Below are 21306 nucleotides of genomic sequence, written 5' to 3' on the forward strand. Positions count from 1 at the left end.
AATACCCACCTCAAGGGCTATTGTGAAGTTTTTAAAGGATAAATACAGCAACAATAAGAGCTATAAAGCCTGAGGCATAATAGGTGATGGATAAATAATTACAATCACTATTACAAGTGAGAAAATTTTTATAAAAAGGAATTATGTCACTGCCTATATCATAAATGGGGTGAGAAGGTCTTGGCCTGGGACTCTCAAGTCGTCCTCTAGTTTGGCCAGTCCTTTTTGGACCTTTGTCATGAGAGAGTTATTTTGCCTACATAGCTTTCACTTAAATGGGGCTCTAAATCAAACTGTCCTCTACCACTATTCTTCCCTGGGCTTCTGATTATAATCATGCTGCCTGCTATTAGTACAGGGATGTTTAAAACTCCTATAAAACAAGAGCTAATTGCTGATCTGCTTAATTAAAGTGAGCCTTTTGTTGTCACATTTACAAAGATAAATGAAATAATCAGCTCTGGACTAATGAGAGATAATTAGATTATGCAGCCCCAATAAATAAAGACCAAAATGCTCCCAATTGTCCCTGTATGTCACAAAGAAGGACCACAATGAGCCTTAAAGAAGGATATGTTAGTGATGTTTTATTAGAACAACAGTGAGTGAGTGTGGGATCTAGCTCCCCACTCTATTACACATTCAGATTTGCAACAATCAATAGAAAATGTATTGGTGACTTCCTGGCTGGGACGCTACCAATTCTTTACAATTAGTTCTAATTTTTTGAATAGATAATATATAATATAATTTAACTCCATATCATTCATTAATGAAGGGTATTTATCAATGGTGCATTTACTATCAATGCTTTACAAAATGAAATAGACTGCAAGCCCTGCTTTCTTATCTCATAATAATCTATCAATTATTTTACTAAAATTACTGCTTTAGGTATAAAATTGATCCAATATCACTGTCAGTGACAGTAAGCAAATTCATTTATTCCTGTCTGTCAAAAGCCTAAACTGTCCTAAGTTATATCCCTCTGGCCTAGCCTTAAAAGGTTAACTCTGGTCCCCCAAATCACACAGAAAGTGAGAGAGCCAGAATTTTAGTCCCTCTAGCCAAAGGAGACCAAAGCTCTTTCACACATGAATTGATTGATATGAAGGTGAAGATAAAATTTTTACTTTGCTCAGATAAAATAAAGACTGATTGCCCAAGACTGATAACATATCAAACAGACATCCCCTCCCCCAAAGACAGAGATTAGTCTGTCTGGAAAAATACCTGCTAAACGAGCAGGTTTAGCAAATCTACTAAGCATTCCAAACATTTGATTCATTGACCAGTATTTTATATATTTATATATATTTAATTTATGAAAGGCTATATGGTTTCTAGCTTTTTAATTTTACCAATTAAGAATGTAAAAGACAAATCTATCCCCACAATCACTTTACCGTCAACAAATAGAAAAAAAAAAATGTAGTCTTGGAATAAAGGACAAGCCTTTAAATGGAATGAAAATAGCTTTATTAAGAAAATTCCTTATTTATTCTCATTTTTTAAATTTTATTTTTCTCCTATTTGTCCTAATTTTTCTCATTTGACCTGCATCAATAGAAGATCTGTCATGGACCAGCACCCCTCCAAAGATCAGGGTTTAGCAACCACAGAACTAGGCTATTCTCTTCCAGATATGAACACAGCTCCCTAAAGCCTAGGAGCTGATGATTCTTAAAGTCAACATCTAAAGCATTTTGTAAAATTAAAGGTTGAATTTAAATACAAAAAAAGAAACCAAAGCTTTTAAAGTGCATGAGCCCACAGTAGCTCCTTCTGGTCCAGCACATGATCAGGGTTGTGATGTTTGAGAAGCAGGGCCAGCATCCAAAAGAGGTCCTCCCAACCTCCACCCTGAGCACTGCTGCCTCAGAGTCTCCTAGCAGTGGTGCCAACTGATTTTTCTAAGAAACTGAGAAATTTCTGATACAATCTGCTTTTCAAAGCATTTCCTAATTTATATTCTATATAAATGCTAATTTTTTTAAGAAATAGTCCTTTATATAAAGGAAGAGGCTTGTGCATTGGCTTTACTTCCAATGTTATCACTGTTAAATCAATCAGTCTTTTAAGTATTGGTCCCTCCTAACATGGAGATAAGATCCACTTCACAGGGCCCACTGAGACAATGTCCAGGCAAGCTGAAAGGTAGATAGCACTATGAGGATCTTCAACTTATTTCTGATTCCAGTCTTAGGTTGCTGGGTTTTAGAATCTAAATAATGAGCTCAATGTTAAGTCTTAACATGCAAAGTCAACCTATGCAAAATTCTACCTATAATGAGCTCACAGAGCCTAGATAAGTTGGTCCTGTCTTCAGTCTTGAAATAATATATTCCTGCTGTCCCTGGATACCAAGGCATGGATACAGAGTGGGTAGGGGGAGGGAAAGAAAGGCAGTCATAGATCAAGTGTCTCAAATGTCAATAAATGGCAAAGGAGAGTTATGGAGCACATAAGAGAAGGAGGAGGTTCAGAATATAGGGCTTGGGATGCCCTCTGACCCCACTCAGAGAGGCCCAGTAATAAATCCAGTGGTGAGGGACATCTTTAGATATTGGAGCCATCCGGGAAAGCCATAGAGAATTTTCCAGCATCATAAACATCTTTTCAGCATCTTTTTCATGGAAAGAAAAAGATCTAATTTGGGAAGACAGGAAAGAATGGTGAAACACAGAGAAAACCTTTAATAAGTTTGTTGTTGTTGTTTTTCTATTGCTGCTGCTATCGTATTTGAAAATTTTTATACCACTAGGTAGGGCATTTGGGAAATCTGAGATAATAAGACAGGTACTCCTTGCAGGACCATGTTAAGCTGATTAATAATGCTGATACCCAGCCACCCTGGCCACACTTGGGATCTAGGAGGTTGTATTCAAAATCACGGGACAGACTTGCCTTCCTATACTCCTGGATTCCACATCAAGGATATAAATCAGTATGAATAATAGTAGCTGCTGTAATAATTCCCAAATTTCAACTGCTTAACATAATAAAAGATAATGTCTCTTTCTAGTCCACTGCGGATCAGTTGCATGGGATCCAGGCTCCTTCTCTCTAGACCTCTGGATTCCCTGATGGATGATTTTTAACTTCAGGGAGATCTATGGGAAACAGAATTGCTTAATCCAGAAAGGATTCTAGGGACCACAAAAGATAATGTTTTCCCATTTTGGTGTCAACACCCTCATCCACACTTAGGTCCTTGTTAGTAGGTGGGCTTTAGCAGGTTCCTGTCCTTTGCAGTTTAGTTTTGCTTTTTATGCTGAGATAGTTTACCTTTGATTCAATGTGCATTTGAATAATGGCCATAGTGCCACTTCTTTTCAATGTATATCTTTTACATAATCAACAAATTATATTACCTCCCTACTTCAAGTGCATACATTTTAATGTACAAGTTGAGAACTCTTATTTCCCTTAGTTAATACATAGATTTGGTGAAATGTATTCCCTGTTGGAATCTTTCTACCAGAAACTGGGAAATGGAAAGGCCTTTTTTGTAGTTATTTCTATAACTATCACCTTAGTCATCATAAGTACATTATACTTAAAATCATGAGTATATTTGAGTATTCATTCATTCATCTTACATGTATCAAGTATCTGCTGATAAATGGACAAAATCTGGAGTTTATAAGAATTAGCAATAATAGTAATAAAGACAATGCTAACATTGTTTAAATAATTGGCATTGTGCTAAGTTAAAAATGCTATATGAAGTTTGGGGTTGAAATGACTAAAGAGAGGATTAAAAATGTCTATATTTCATTGGGTTATTATAAGGTTTAAACAAATAATACATATAAAGTGTCTAGCACAGTTCCTGGCACAGTGTAAGCAAGTGTTTGTTATTTAATCACTAGTGGTATCTGACTCTTTTCATGACCCATGGAAGCCACCTAGGAAGCTCTAAACAAATGTTAAATGTTGGCAATTAGAGTGTTATGAAATCACTTTTACACATGAGGAAACTGAGGCTCTCAGAAGTAAAGTGACTTTCCCAAGCTCATGAACTGTCATAGCATGCAAACTTCCCCCCACCAATCTTCATCCTATAGCTTTGATCTAACATTTTGTATTGAAAGCAACACAGTGGAATCTCCCAGTAAATGCTGTGATAATAGGAGAACACAGTTTTCCCATTTGCTCTTTAAAAGACAGTAATATTACCTCTCTACTTCCCTGGTGGTTCAGTGGTAGTCTTCCTGCCAAAGCAGGAGACTGGGGGTTTGATTCCTTACCATGGAGAAGGAAATGACAACACTCTCCGGTGTTCTTTCCTGGGAAATCCCAAGGACAGAGGAGCTTGGAGGGCTACAAGTTGCAGAAGAATTGGACACGACTTAGCAACTAAATATCAACAATATTATCTCCTTCCATAAATTCCTTGTTTGTCCACATTAACTCCAGAGCAACTATATTTTGGCTTCCCAAAGCAGATTTCTCTATGGAAGTATCCATTCCCTAGTTTCCCACATGGACCAAATTAACACACCTTAGTGCTAGGGAGATCGCACCCCCTTCTGATATTGAAACCCATAATTTTTGATCAATTAGAACATGGTTACAAAAACAATCAATTGATATTTAACCCTCTGAGTCAGTTATCATTTCAATTTCACTTTGGGATCTCCCACAGCAAATAATTTGCTATATAGCATTTTGAAATTCACAACAGGCCTTCATAAAAGCAAAACAACTAATAAGCTTTCTTCCCTCTTCCTTTGTCAGAGAATGTGGTGTTTGTTTCCATTCTTAGTATTTAAAATTTCAAATAATTGAACAGAAGACAAGTACAGCAGTTGCTATATCAAGTTCGGTTACAAAGAAGTACATTTCAGAGAATTATGTGGGTTTTATTCTGAAAGTCTGGCATGGTCTGGAACTTGGACGCTGTAGCAACTTCTATAGTAATACAATGACAATCTGTCTATACAATAAGAACATGCACCAACACTGAGGAAACCTACACTATGCACATTTTCACTATGCTCATTTACTCTGCACAAAAACTTTATGATGTAGATATTTTATTCTCATTTTTCAGAGGAGTTCCTGGAGGCCCAGTGAGGTTAGAGTGTCCAAGGATGAATCTTTATAGAGCAGCAGTTCAGGGACTCCTGCACAAGTCAATCTGATTATAAAGGGTCTGTCAGTCACACTTGGCCCCCCCAGTCTCTGCAGACAGGACCATCTGCAGGCCTGTCCTGCCTGAAATTCTAAGATCAGTTCTTTCCCTGCTTGCAGCAGCCCTCTGTCGTACAAAGTCCTTCACAGGCTTTGGAACTAGACAGATATTGGCTCGAATGTCCACTCTGCCTTCTTAGCTGCTGTGTGACCTGAAACAAGGCATTTGACGTTTATTTCCTCTTTTGCAAGAAAGAGATATGTTAGAATATTTAAATAATGTTATGAAAAGCTTGTTGATATTTTAGCCAAAGCACTGGAGAAGGAAATGGCAACTCACTCCAGCAATCTCACCTGGAGTATCCCATGGACAGAGGAGCCTGGCGGGCTACTGTCCTTGGGGTCACAAAGAGTCAGACATGACTGAGCACTAGGTAAAGCACAGGCAGCCTCATGGGGCAGGAAGCAGATGGTATAGCTGTAAGACTGCCAATCACTTGAAATCAAATCACCTGGATTTGAATTGTCACTCTACCCTAATAGTCCTGTGACCTTGCACAAGTCATTTGAAACCTTAATTTTCTCGTCTAAAACTGGGGCTATCCCTCATATGATTAATGATATACATATAAATGCATTAAAATATTGAAATACTTAGTATAGTGCTAGGTACATAATAAGCACTCAATATGCTACTATTATCCCTTCAATTTTTCATACATACTTGTTTTTTCCTGATTAAAGAGTTTCCTGACATGGCCTAAAATGCCTGCCTGGACTTTCTCCTAGAATCTCTCCTGCTAAGAAACTACATGGGTCTCTGCCTGCAGTATGATTCTGCCCTGCTTCCCTGTCTTAGTCTGGCTTCTTCAGGCCTCCCCATCACTGCTTCACCCCTAGCCATGATCTTAGTCACATCAAGAAAAAAGAATCAGGGAACTTCCCTGGTTTCCCAGTGGTTAAGAATCCATCTTGCAATGCAGGGGACATGGGTTTGATCTCTGGTCAAGGAATTAAGATCCCACATGCCTCTGAGCAACTAAGCCCACATGTCAAAACTAAAGAGTCTGTGCACTGCAATGAAAGATCCCACATGATGCAATGAAGATCCCATGTGCTTCAACTAAGACCTGATGCAGTCAAATAAATATTTGTTTTTAAATGAATAGGACAGTTGTGACTTACACAACCAAGAAGAACTCCATGAGGCCACATGCTTTATTAAGCTTATCCCCTCAATGCTCAGATACATTTACCTTACCTGGAAGGACAAGCACACAGCAAGAACATGAGAAACACATCTTTAGGTTTCCACAACTTCCTGGAGGTACTGCTCTTCATTCTTGAGACTGCTAAGGCTGAGTTTCTTTCTTCTTCATGATGATGATACACAGAAGTGCAGCCTTCCATTTTCAACTAAGTCATGCCTCTTCTTCTGTCTCTATTGCACAGTGCAGTATAAGACACATCTCCTGAACCCCCTTAGCTGTGCTCCACAAACAGTAAACATACAGTAGATGGTTAATAAATACTGTTCATTGTATTGCTAAGCATATTTTCCAGAAGAAATATGGTTATAAATTCAGTTCCGTTCAATCGCTCAGTCATGTCCAACTCTTTACGACCCCATGGACTGCAGCATACCAGGGCTCCCTGTCCATCACCAACTCCTGGAGCTTACTCAAACTCATGTCCACTGAGTCAGTGATGCCATCCAACCATCTCATCCTCTGTCATCCCCTTCTCCTCACGCCTTCAATCTTTCCCAGCATCAGGGTCTTTTCCAATGAGTCAGTTCTTCACATCAGCTAGCCAAAGTATTGGAGTTTCAGCTTCAGCATCAGTTCGTCCAATGAATATTCAGGACTGATTTCCTTCAGGATGGACTAGTTGGATCTCCTTGCAGTCCAAGGAACTCTCAAGAGTCATTTCCAACACCATAGTTCAAAAGCATCAATTCTTTGGCACTCAGCTTTCTTTATAATCCAACTCTCACATCCATACATGACCACTGGAAAAACCATGGCTATAAGTAGCATGGCTATAAGGAGCTTCCCTGGTGGCTCAGTGGTTAAAGCGTTTACCTGCAATGCAGGAGACCTGGGTTCCATCCCTGGGTCAGGAAGATCCCCTGGAGAAGGAAATGGCAACCCACTCCAGTATTCTTGCCTGGAGAATCCCATGGATGCAGGAGCCTGGTAGGTTATAGTTCATGGGGTCGCAAAGAGTCGGGCATGACTGAGTGACTTCACTTTCACTTTCATAAGTAGCATAGCATTGCTATGGTGCAAATGCATTATGGGTTAAACAAAATAGCCTTGCTAGACCCTTGACAAACATGATTTCCAGAATACTAATTTCTTGGTTTTCCTCCTATTCACTTGTGTCTCCTTTTCAGTTCTCCTCAAATTTTTAATTCTAAAGTGATCTTGTTCTTTTTTGTTCTTTACCTGCCTTCACTTCCTTGTTGTATCATCTGCTCCCATGTCTTTACACATATCTTTACACACTATTTGCCAATGACTGCCAGACCTCTGAATTCTACACTCAGTGATCAACTGTTTATTTGATCTAACAGATGGTTCAAAATCAAAATTTCTAAAAACAATTGTAGATAGTCCTCCTCCACTTTAATCAATGTCTACTGCATTCACCCCTTGGCAACATGCTGGACCCTCTCCTCTCACAGAACCCATCCAGTTTGTCAGAAAATTCTGCTTGCTTCACAGTAAATCCAGAATATGGCTACTTCTAAGACCTCACCTTGGGGGACACTATCATTGCTCCTGAATTACTGTAATCACCCTCTAACTGCTTCTATTCTTGTCCCCAACAGTCTATTCTCAACACAGCAACCAGAAATGTCACTATTCTGCTCAAAAACCTCTAATGACTCCCCATTTCACTCAGAGTAAAAATTGTCTTTAAAATGGTTTATAAGACCCTGAATGATTTGGACCCAATTATTCCTCTGACCTCATCTCCTACCACAACCCCGTTCATTCACTCTGCTACAGCCACACTTCATTGCCTTGCTCTTTCTTAAACACAGGAGGCATGCTTTCCCCTCCCCACACCTGCCCCCAGGGCCTTTGCACTGGCTATTCTTTCTGCCTGGAATGCTCTTTATGCAGATGTTCACATGGCCCACTTACTCCCACACCTCCCTCAAGTTTTCAGTCAACTGTCACCTTCTCAATAAGGCCTATGCTAACCACCTCAATATACCACATCACCTATCATTTTCTATTATACTCTGTAATTTTTTATTTGTTGTGTTTAATATTTATTGCCTGTCTCCCTACAATCTAAGTTCCATGTAGACAAAGAAACTTGTATTTGTTCACTGCTCTATTCCTCATGCCTAGAACATTGTCTGGCACATAGAAATTCTCTGTAAATATTTGCCAAGCTAATTGGATAAATTAATTTGGGAAATTCAGTCTCATGCCTTGACTTATGAGTGAATTTTAGATTCTGACCAATAACTATTGTAGACATTAGCTAGCCAATGTTCTCATTTTTCTGCAAAAGCAGAACATTCCCCTTATGATACAGAAACTCTAAATATGAGCCTGGGGAGCATTTGACAAAACTGGTGCTTGATCAACAGCATGAATTACACAGAATAGAAGATGGGAATCATAGTACATTTTAAAATTTTTACTCAAATATATACCCAGATAAACAATTATTTTCTGTAGTTTTTATTTCATTTCATTAATATTTTTGGATCCCTTTCTTTAATCACCTGGAAAGGAAGCATGACATAGATGTTAAAAGAAAAGACTGTGCACCCATACTGTGCGGGTTTAAATCTCCACTCTATTGCATATTACCATAGCTGCCACTTAACTTCTCTTTGACCTTCCACTGAAAGCATTTCAAGCATAAAGGATGATATTAAAAATTTCGGACATGTAGTTCTCCAATCCAGTTTGCACAGTTCTAATGACAGCAAGTTCTTTACTTGAGGCAGTCTGCTTCTTTGCTGAATGGCATCATGTGCTACTAAGTTCTACATACAAGAGTGAACTAAAAGGCCAGTTTCCCCTATGGCCAAACATTCCTCCTATGGCTGGCTCTTTCAGCACTGGAAAATATAAATGTCCTCTTCTGGGCTTCCCTGATGGCTCGGTTAGTAAGTAAAAGAAAATCTGCCTCAAATGCAGGAAATGCAGGAGATGTGGGCTCAATCCCTGTGTCAGGAAGATCCCCTGAGGAGGAGATGACAAATGGCCTCTTCCACATGAGTTTCCAAATAACATTTTTTAAAAAAATAAAAATAAAAATAAATAAAATAAAAACCTCTGTTATCTGCCTGCCAGTTTTGAGCATAATAATTGTTATGTCCTCCTCACTCATAAATGCTTTGGGATTCAGACAATGTTTGTTGTATATTAGTATGTTCTAGGCTTTGTACCCATGTTACACAGGTGAGACATTTCTAACATTACCTGTGTGCCTCACTGTCTGCACTGAAGCAGGAACCCACCTAATGCTTGTATTTAATGAGCTGGCAACTCTTCTCCCTCTGCTCACAAGTACACTGTTTAGACAGGCAGCTCATCTGAGGCTTCTTTTCCTCACAGAGATGCTTTCTTTCACATATCCTCTTTCCACATCTTCTCTTTCTTAACCACTTGGTAATGATGTCTGTAACAGTTAGGAGTCTTCCAACTCTAGAACCATATTAATTCTAAATAATATGCAAATAAACTTTATCCTCAGCCAGCTTAATAGTTCAATCAGTAATTATTTTTAATCTCCCCATGTATAATTTCAAAAAGAAGTTACACATTGTCCCACTCCTGAAGCTTTTGGAATTCTCTTTTATTTTTCACATTTGGCTAACTGCAAAAATATCTTTTGGCAGCATTCACAGAAATTTGTCAATGAGGTTCAGTTAAGAGAATTTCAGTTTGGGCCCCAGCAAACTTCTCAACCAGTTTGTCCACAAGTTCTGGGGGGTAGAGGCAGTCAGGTTTGGTGGAAAAAGCAAAGGACTCTAGGAGGCAGACTGCTGGCTTCAAATTCAGCTCTAGTTTTGGAAGAAATGGAAGGATTTAAGCAAATTAACTTCTCTGGTCCCATTTCTTCAGTTAAAACAGAGATAATAACAGTAATTACTTCAAAGATCTGTTGGAAAAATTAAATTAGTTACTACAGACAAAGCCTTTAGAACAATGCCAGGCACATATCAAAGGCTCAATAAATGTTTGTTACCATATGAAGAAGCCACTGTCCTGGCTGTCATTGGGGAAGAGAAGAGAAATTTAAGCATGATCTCCATCCACAAGAAATGTGACTGCTTTCAAGGAAAAAAGAAAAAAATGAGAAAATATGGGTAATATTTAAAGGACTCGTCAATAGGGACAAACGGCTTTTGGAGTCATTGTATTTAGTCTATCACCTAGACCTCCCCTCTAAATATCTATAAGACATCTTGAACTTGGCTAGTCCAAAACATCTCATCATAGTGGATGAGGTCAATCCCATGTGCTTGTTAAGCAAGCAACTTTTTAGTTGCTATTATGAGTCAAACACCTTCAAGGCATATGTTGCTGCTGCTGCTGCTGCTAAGTCGCTTCAGTCGTGTCCAACTCTGTGCGACCCCAGAGACGGCAGCCCACCAGGTTCCCCCGTCTGTGGGATTCTCTAGGCAAGAACACTGGAGTGGGTTGCCATTTCCTTCTCCAATGTATGAAAGTGAAAAGTGAAAAGTGAAAGTGAAGTCACTCAGTCACGTCCAGCTTTTAGCGACCCCATGGACTGCAGCCTACCAGGCTCCTCCGTCCATGGGATTTTCCAGGCAAGAGTACTGGAGTGGGGTGCCATTGCCTTCTCCATCAAGGCATATGGGAAACCTGAAATTCTCCTTAATCTTTCCCTCTCCCTTGGCTTCTCTATCTAACCAGACACCAAATTCTGCCCTCCTTATCCCAATTTCTGAATTAAATCTGTCCCCTTCTTGTCATGCCCACTGCCACAATATTATTTCTCTTCAGGTCTGTATCATCCAGTTCCTGACACTATCCTCTGCTGCTCCAACCTCTGAAGCAGGAGGTTATTGTCTGAAGTGTAATCTTAAAAAAAAAAAGAAAGAAAAGAAAAGTAATAATCTCTTTTAAGGAACTTCTAATTAAAAAGAATGGAATTCTGCCATCTGCAACAACACTGATGGGCCCAGAGAGTAAAATGCTTAGTGAAATAAGTCAGACAGAGACTTTCTGTTTCACTTATATGTGGAATCTAAAAAATTAAACAAATTAATGTATATAACAAAACTGAAACAGACTCACAGATACAAACTAGTGGTTACCAGTAGGGAGAGGAAAGAGGGGAGGAGCAAGCCAGGGGTAGGGGGTTAGGGGATTAAGAGATAAAAACTGCTATGTATAAAATAAATGAGCAACACAGATATAATGTAAAACACAGGGAAATAAAACCATTATTTTGCAATAACTTTAAGTGGAGCTTAATCTATAAAAATACTGAATCACTATTGTATACCTGACACTAATACAATATTGTATACCAACTAATCTTCAGTTTAAATTTTTAGAAATAAAAATAAGACTTCTAATGATTACTTACAGATAAATTCTTTAGCTTACCTTACAAGTTATTTGACTATCTGACTCCAACCTTCTATTTCAGTGCCATCTCTTGCCAGTCACCTTAACACAACCTCTAGATAGCAACACTAAACATGCCCTTACGCTATACCAGACCTTTGAGTGAATCCACACCATGGTACATGTTTCCATTCATGGCAGACACTACTCATCCTATAAACCTCAGTCCAAATGACTTCTTTGCAATGAAGGCATTTCCAGTGGCTAGTAGCACTTTTCCCTGTCTTCTCACTATAGTTTGAAAAGTGTTAGTCACTCAATCATGTCCAACTCTTTACGACCCTATGGACTGTAGCCAGCCAAGCTCCTTTGTCCATGGAATTCTCCAGGCAAGAATACTGCAGTGGGTAGCCATTTCCTTCTCCAGGAGATCTTCCTCACCCAGCGATCGAACCTGTGTCTCCTTCATCGGCAGGCAGGTTTAGTCTTACTTATTTGCCTAATTAATAAAATATCATAAGCAAGTTACCTAGTATTAAGCTTGTCACAAAAGAAATGCAACATGAAAGAGAGCAATTATTAATTATTCCTGTTGTACAGAAATTAAGTGTGGTTCCCCAGGACCTAGATGTAGATATGACAGAACAAACATTTGTTGAATGAGTGAATGAATGAATGAATGAGTGAGGCAAGGTGAGACATTACACTATAAAAAGCATAAAACAAGGATATTAAACTTTTCAATATCTTATATAAAGGAGGGAGGAAATATTTGTATCAAAATCTTTGGCTAATATAGTTACTACAGTTAAACATGAAAGTTACCTCCTAAAAGGTAAAGAACAAACAGGTTTCATCAGCTGATGAAAGGAAGTATACCACTTTATCAAGAAAGACATACAATTTCCTGGAGGAGTCTTCTATGTGGATATTGCATAACACTGAATAACATGATATTTTCTTCTGTCATTTAAAAAAAACACAGAAATATTCTCTTTTTTTGTATTTTTAGTCAATCCTCAATAAAATAAAATCCAAGTGCTGCTGCTGCTAAGACTTCAGTCGTGTCCAACTCTGTGCGACCCCATAGACAGCAGCCCACCAGGCTCCCCCATCTCTGGGCAGTACCAATTAAATTCTAGGCAGAAGCAGTTGTGAAGGACAGGAGCCTCTGTGAGGCTGGAAGGAAGTGATAGACAAGGTTTGACTCAGGGAGAGAGAATCAATGTCCTGGGGGAGAGCTGGGTGGTAGGTGCTACAAGTATAGTATCAGGCACAAGAAGGTGACTTCATTGAGGTCCCCCCAAACTGGATCACACTAACAGCTAGATAACACACAGAGTGGGTAGAGGAGGCATTTTCAGCAAAGGGTCTTGAAAAAACATTGAGAAGGTATATGTACACTTGGATGAACCCTTGGATACAGAGGGTCAACTGTACTATGCCATTTTATATAAGGAACTCAAGAATCTGCAGATTTCAGTATCTGTGTAAGGTCCTGGAACCAATCCCCTATGGACACTGAGGGACATAATTTAAAGCAGAAAAAGGGTACAGATGAACTTATGTGAAACAGAAGTACAGTTACAGATGTAGAAAACTTATGGTTACCAGGGGATAAGGAGGGATAGATACTGGGAGACAGAAATTGACATATACATCAGTTCAGTTCAGTTCAGTTCAGTCGCTCAGTCATGTCTGACTCTTTGCGACCCCATGAATCACAGCATGCCAGGCCTCCCTGTCCATCACCAACTCCCGGAGTTCACTCAGATTCACGTCCATTGAGTCGGTGATGCCATCCAGACATCTCATCCTCTGTTGTCCCCTTCTCCTCCTGCCCCCAATCCCTCCCAGCATCAGAGTCTTTTCCAATGAGTCAACTCTTCACATGAGGTGGCCAAAGTACTAGAGTTTCAGCTTTAGCATCATTCCTTCCAAAGAAACCCCAGGGCTGATTTACTTCAGAATGGTGGATCTCCTTGCAGTCCAAGGACTCTCAAGAGTCTTCTCCAATACCACAGCTCAAAAGCATCAATTCAGGGCTCAGCCTTCTTCACAGTCCAGCTCTCACATCCATACATGACTACTGGAAAAACCATAGCCTTGACTAGACGGACCTTAGTCAGCAAAGTAATGTCTCTGCTTTTGAATATGTATATACATACTACTATATAAAATTGGTAACTAATAAGAATCTGCTAAACCCTGACAGAGTCAGACATGACTTAGCAACTAAACAACAACAAGAACTCTGAATACTAATTGGAAGGACTGATGCTGAAGCTGAAGCTCCAATATTTTGGTTGCCTAATGTGAAGAGCCAACTCATTGGAAAAGACTCTGATGCTGGGAAAGATTGAGGGCAAAAGGAGAAGGGGATGACAGAAGATGAGATGGTTGGATGGCATCACCGACTCAATGGACTTGAGTTTGAGCGAACTCTGGGAAATAGTGAAGGGCAGGGAACCTGGTGTGGTGCAGTCCATGGGGTTGCAAAGACTCAGACACAACTCAGCAACTGAACAAGAAGAAGAAGAATCTGCTTTACTGCACAGGGAACTCTATTCAATATTCTATAATGGCATATATGAGAAAAGAATATTTTTTAAAGAAGGGTGGATATATGTATATTCATTATATATATATGATTCACTTTGATATATACCTGAATCTAATACAATATTGTAAATTAACTATACCTCAAGAAAAAAATTTTTAATTAAAAAAAGACAGATTTGGGACTTTTTTTCAGTGATATTATTTGGTATTGCAAGAACGAAAGATTAGAATGAGCTGCAGAAATATAAATTGGTTAAACCTATGTTTCTGGGAACCCTCAGTAATAAGACAAGCCAGCTCTGTCAAGATAATATCTGGGGGAATGGATCGATATTATTGGGCTAGAATCACTGGATGAGGGCTACCTAACCAGGCTCATTTGTGAACACTCTCTGCTAATCTGATGCTCTGAAAACACAGTTGCTGTTTTCTTCTCTATGTTTTGCATGCACACGTCCCCTCGCTCCCTTCTTTAGCTCAACTCAGCTCTTCACCCTCAGCTCTAGGTAGCACCTTCAGGTGGCCTTTCCTGCCTCCTTCACCCCAGGCTCCTAGGTGGTGCTCCCCAGCGGCCTCCTGTCACCATAACCATGTGTACAGTCCTCATTGTTTCTGTCTCTCCTCTAGTAAAGCTACTAAGACTTATCCAACTTGGTTTCCCCACCACAGTGTTTGACACAGAATAATCGACCACTATATGTCAAAAGTAGGAAGGAAGGCAATTGGGGGATTACCTCTGATGATTCTGAGTGCTAGTGAGGATAGTACAGCATAGAAGGGTGGTTCTGGGGAAGAATAACAAGTGTTGGATCTGACTGAGTAAAGTGTGTTTCACCAAAACAGTTAGTGAAGGTTGAGAGAGAAATATGGACATTAACAATGCAGATTTGAACATCACCCCCAGAAAGTAGTAGTTGAAACACTGAGAGAAGATGAATTTTCTTTTCAATTGCATACAAATGAGCAATTATCCTTTGACTAAGATGTCTCCATCTTTTCCCCCCTCATTTGGGAACGAGTCTTTCCCTCCATACACACTGAGAGTGACAGCATAAAGTTTGCAGTGGTGTTGAGAAGATGAAAAAAGATAATCGAGGGATGACCCAGCTCACAGTGTGTGTTGCTAAAATAAACTGTTTTCCCCTCCCCTTTCCAGCTAGGAATGAGGAGTTCACACTTCCAGAAGACACCATTCTAATTTTGAGCCTCTTTGACTCGGAGAAGGCAATGGCACCCCACTCCAGTACTTTTGCCTGGAAAATCCCATGGACGGGGGAGCCTAGTGGGCTGCAGTCCATGGGGTTGCTAAGAGTTGGACACGACTGAGCGACTTCACTTTCACTTTTCACTTTCATATATTGGAGAAGGAAATGGCAACCCACTCCAGTGTTCTTGCCTAGAGAATCCCAGGGACGGGGGAGCCTGGTGGGCTGCTGTCTATGGGGTCGTACAGAGTCGGACACAACTGAAGTGACTTAGCAGCAGCCTCTTTGACTAGTCTAGAAACTCCATCCTCTTTCTAAATCAAACCTGCCTCCCAGAACTCCCACGTAGTGGACTCTGCTCAGCTGCCTGGAGATCTAACAGTAAAAATGAGAGCTTCTTCCCCTAGATCAGACAGTTCATGTGGCTCCTAGAGTCTTTTCTTCTCCAACCTGACCACCTTGACTCCTCCTGCCCTTTTAAGCCCATCACCACAAAGTGGCCATCTTAGTCTCCTAACACATACCAGTATCCTACACAATAAGCAGAAACTTCTGTCAAAACATCAACCCCATTCAAAATTACTAAGACTACAACATGAACATTTTCCAGACTTGACAACTTTTCCTCCTCCACAACGGTTGAAAACTAAGTCCTCCTCATTGTTTTACTTACAAATCAAACTCTACAAGGGAGAAGAAAAAAAATTTTTTTTAATTGCCCAGACTGCAAGAATTGGTAATACCAGGTGAATGGGGATTTTTTTTTTTTTTAAGAGTCTTGAATCCTAAGGGCTTGTCTTGTTCTTTTAGCTAGAAAGTTTGAGTCTTGATCCATTAATCCAGAACTAATAAATGGCTGGTGGCAATTTGCCAGTTTGAACTCACAAGTGTGAGCTTATTCATTATTAGGAAGTAGCAATCTCTGTGGGGAAATGCTTGCAAACAGGATTAGCAGAGCAAGAGGAGGGCAAAGCCTTTCGTGGAAAATGTGCCCATTGCTAATCAATGGCCAACAGCTTGTTGCTGCAGTGCGCTGCAAAAGCAATCGTAGCTCAGTGATCTTTGTGTTCATCATTAGCCAGAGCAGGGAATGACCTTTTTGCACTAGCTGAGTCAGGATTTCCAAAACTTGTCCACCAAAGTGCACCTGAGAGCAGTGGCTATAAGCTCGTTCTCCAGGGGGTTCAGAAACTAAGCCAGAAAGCCCAAAGTTTAGTTGAGGTCTCCTATTTATTCTTTAATATTTATGTAAATTTAACATCTTAATACTATCCCCCAAATTCATTTTAATATAAAAAGAATAGATTTCCCGGTAACTCAATGTAATTCTCTGAGACCCTAGTCCACAGACCATGCCCCCAGGGCTTCATGTCCCCTTATCTGAGAGGAGCCAATTCCTACTCTAAGGAAGCAGCCAAACCTCCAGCAGCTCAGAGGTCTCATGGCCACTTCAGTGGTTGTTCTTTACCCAGCTCTACAGGCTTACTGATTCCAAAGGAATTATAACAGAAAGGGTAAAGCACCATAAGATCTCAGTATTGAAGACAGACAGACAGCTCCATATTTCCATAATGTGCAACCAGAGGTTAACTAACCTTTCTAAGCCCATTTCCTCACCTGCAGAGCAGTATTTACTGCCCAGGCTGTGATGAGAACTAAATGAGAGGATGTGAGTAAAGTACTTAGCACAGTTAAGTACAACAGGAATTTTTTTTTGTTGTTATGTTGGTGGTATCACCAAACACCTAGTAGTCTCCACAAATCTTGCCTTTGTTACTAAAGAAAATCCTGGAAATAAGAGTCTAAGGACCTGGAATCAAGTCTTGAATCATTAGTTAATAATGTGGCCCTAAGTGATTGATTTAGTCTGATTCCAGGCTTCCACATCTATGAAAATGGGAACATGACACCTGCTCATGGATCATCCAATGTCACTGTGAGAATTACACAAAAGGTTATATGCATGATGTACTTGAAAGTATTTGGTAAAAATTATACACAGATAAAGGATAAAACTCACTGTCCTTTTTAAATGTACGCAACTTTCCAGTGTTAACCACTTAAAAGGCTTTAGTGCATCTGAGAAACAAGAAAAGATGTGAATAAAGCTATAATCTAAGCAATGGCAATGACCTCTGACAACTGTGAGCTTTTTTTCCCACAGCTATATAGAACAATAATAAATAACAATATTGAGTCTACCACATCAGACATTATGATAAATGCTTTACCTACAATCTCTTGTTTAATCCACATAAACTACATACAATTATTATGCTCCATTTACAACTAAAAACTGAAATTCAGAGAAGGTAAGAAACTTGACCAGACTGGTATGGCTGAAATTGGAACCAAGTGTGGGCAATTGCAAACCTGAGTTCTTAAAATCTGAGCCCTTAACTATCATGTTCTTCTATCCTACCTTTAAAATAGACCAAAAACCTGCTTATTTACTAATCCAAATTGAAAAGAGCCTATTCTGGAATTCTCTGTTGAGGCTTACTGGCTGATCCTAGCTGCACTTGGCCAACCACAGGCTGAGGCTAAGATTTTAGAATTAACAATTAGTAATGTCAGGGTGGAACCCAAGTTCTGTGCCTTCTTGTTTCTTCCAAGGACCAGTAGGTCTGAGATGCTGTGGATTTGGGGATACAATGTCTAGAATTCAAATTCCAGCTCTACTGATAACCTACTCTGTGTCTCTGGGAGAGTGGAACGTTAACCTCTCTTAGAGTGAGTACACGTAAACTTCTACCATATATAAAAGATAGACAGATAGATAGATAAATAGAATCACCTCTTTGTGAGGATGGCTGGGAGGACTAGCAGGGGGTTATAAACTGCCTAATGGGCTTCCCACCTGCCAGTGCAAGAGATGTCAGTTGTGTGGGGTAAATTCCATTTTAACCCTATATCCACCTATATATTCTAGCTGGGGATTATTCATTCCACAACAACTGTACAGAATGTGAGTAGGTTTGCATACTTGCACTGGGTCCTGAGCATTCAGCTGATGGAAGTGCCCTGCAATGGAGCAGGCCCTTTCCAGGAGACAAATCTCTTCCCTTTTCTGTTTGCCTTCTTGAGTGAGTCTGAGATGCTCCATTGTCACACAGGATAGAACCAAAGCCAGCAGGCAAGAAAAAACTATGGAACAACTAGAGTTGCCACTTGAAAACAGATGACCATTCTCACCAGAATCACCACACATGGATATGTACACAAAAAAGCACTTGAATTTCCATGTATCAAACAAGCGATCCTATAATAAGTTCTATCTAGCAAATAAAATTCTATCTGTACAACCAATTAGATTGCACATACCCCAAAGGCAAACTAATAACTTTTAAAGTGGCCAATGACAGGATAATCTTGATGCTGAATAATCACTCAGGTACTCTCAATCAATTGGGGAATGTTACTGAACCAGTTCAGATTTGCTCAAATTTGCAAATGGAACAGGTGAAAATGGAACTGGTGACAGCTGGTGGGTGATTATCCATAGAAACTTCTGATTCAGACAGGGGTTAGTCACATAAAAGGGAAGAATAGAAATGGAGATGCCAAAAGAAGCATTTGGTCCTTGATTTCTCTGATGCGCAGATGGACATAATCAATTACCTAAATAATTCAGAAGAGGGGGGAAAAAAAGGCTGCTTTCACCTGAATTACCCAGATAAATTTTAAAGACATAGGGTTTCTTTTTCATCTAAATGGACTGCTTATATTTTCCTGGTTCATCAAATAATTTACTTCTACATGAGCAGGGCTTGCTTATAAAACTATTATAACCACAGGGATAACTGCTCCTGGTGATGTCCTTTCTCTTACATTTGTACTTTAGCAAAGAATTGGTTTCAAGCCAAGCCCTTTTTTTCTCCTTTGTGTACTGGTAAGCTTTTCCTCTGGAAATAAACTGGGCTGGCTGTCCCTTTGATCCCATTGTGCAATTCTATCTCGTTCATCAAGCTTTGGCACCTGACCTGTTAGAAGGGTATAGAAAATAGTACAATTTGAGCATTTCAAAGTGCCGGTTTTCTACTTAAAAGGGGGTTTATTTGACAGCCACCTTTAGATCCACTTGCTTATCTGGGTTGCGTTTTAACAAATTTTCGTGAAAGCATACCATTTATTTGCCAAAATTGGAAAAAAATGAACAATGGTGAGTTCATATCCCAGTGAATATGGCTTGAAACACCCAAATCTGCAGCAAAGACTGACAGAAAGAGGGTATCATCATATCTGTGTTTCATCAGAAAATGGCCCAGGCTTGAGCTTCGACACCTGCAATAAAGAGGACCACAACAGTTTGGGTGAGGTTCATTGTCATTTTCCAGCATAGGGCATTGTAGCTGCTTCCCTTCTGAACCATTGTGTGGGTAGATTAGAAGCAACACAGACATTTCCTTGGCCAGAAACCTCTTGGCTCCATCTTCATCAGGGACGATTGATCAGCTTTTACTGATTACAGGAAATGGCTGTTAACTGGGGGAATGAGTAACACATCTGGAGGCAGAAGTCCTAAGATGATTCAGAACCCCCTCCTCCCTGGCTCTCCTGAATAACTCAGTGGTGTGAGTGCCTTCTCCTCACATGCATGAGACACTTACCATTCACCCTTATCTTTTCATCAGAAACAAAGAGCCTTGTAATTTGGGGCAATGTGAAATACCAAATATCAAAAAAAGGTCATTTTTTTTGCAATAAATATTTTAATATGACAAAGCCAAAGCACAATCAATGAAGCCAAAGTGTTTGTGTTTCCTTGCTTTCAATCAAGATAAAATTCCACTCTTAGCTAAAAAATTTTTTGTTGTTTCCAATCAAATGTAATTTTAAGTGTAATTGATTTTACCTACTTATGAACACTGTAATACTTTTCCTTCATATTTATTTAATGCTTTAGAATCGCCCTTAGAGATTCTAACCCTGAGAAGAGTCTTCCTAGGTGACATCTCTGTTGCTGTTGAAACTTGCACAAAGCTCTTGGTGAAGACCAGAATGGGCCTTCGCTGAACTGAGAATATAATGTTGCAACTCATTGTTGACAGTCACAGTTTTGCTTCAATTTGCTTGTGTTTCTGATTATAACTCATGCGTTCAGTCGGTTTGTAGAGTGCCCCTTTTTAGCCTCTAGCTGCTGGATGACACCATCTGTGATTGCCAAGGAAATTAAATTAAATTAAGTTCAAATTCAATCAACAGAAGATTGTTGCCTCTATGACTTTACTAGGAACCTTGAGAGCATAAGTACCTAAATGCCTCTCTCTTAATACAAAAACAGGCAAGCTCAGCTATAGCAATACTGGCCAATGGTTTAAGACTCTCCCAGAACTGGGGGCCCATGACTGACCCTTTCTGGCACAACTCGCACAACCCGCAACAGCATGGAGACAGATTGCTGTGCTTCTGCAGTCATTGCTTGACTTAGGGAAATCTTTGTTTCTTACCAAAAAGAAAGAAAGAAAAAAAAAGTCTTCAGGTTTATGCAAAAGGAGGAGATTGTTAATTTGCACAATATATACTACACTACAACAAAATAAATTCTAGATGGATTAAACTGGTTTATATTAAAATTAAAGTAAAGCATAAAATGGATTTTTTTTAAAAAGAGCAATATATTGATCTCAGGAATTTCTAAGCACTAAAAACACCAAGGAAAGTACTGATAGACTACAAAACACTAATTGGAAAAAGTCATATCAAATAATATAAACAAGTGGAAAAACGAGGAAAATGTAGAATTCACAATAGGCAATATAACTTTAATAGGTTTATAAACACAAACTTACAAATATATATATATATATAAGCTCACAAGA

Source organism: Ovis canadensis, chromosome 7 (assembly GCF_042477335.2).
Source record: "Ovis canadensis isolate MfBH-ARS-UI-01 breed Bighorn chromosome 7, ARS-UI_OviCan_v2, whole genome shotgun sequence".
Taxonomy (NCBI): domain Eukaryota; kingdom Metazoa; phylum Chordata; class Mammalia; order Artiodactyla; family Bovidae; genus Ovis; species Ovis canadensis.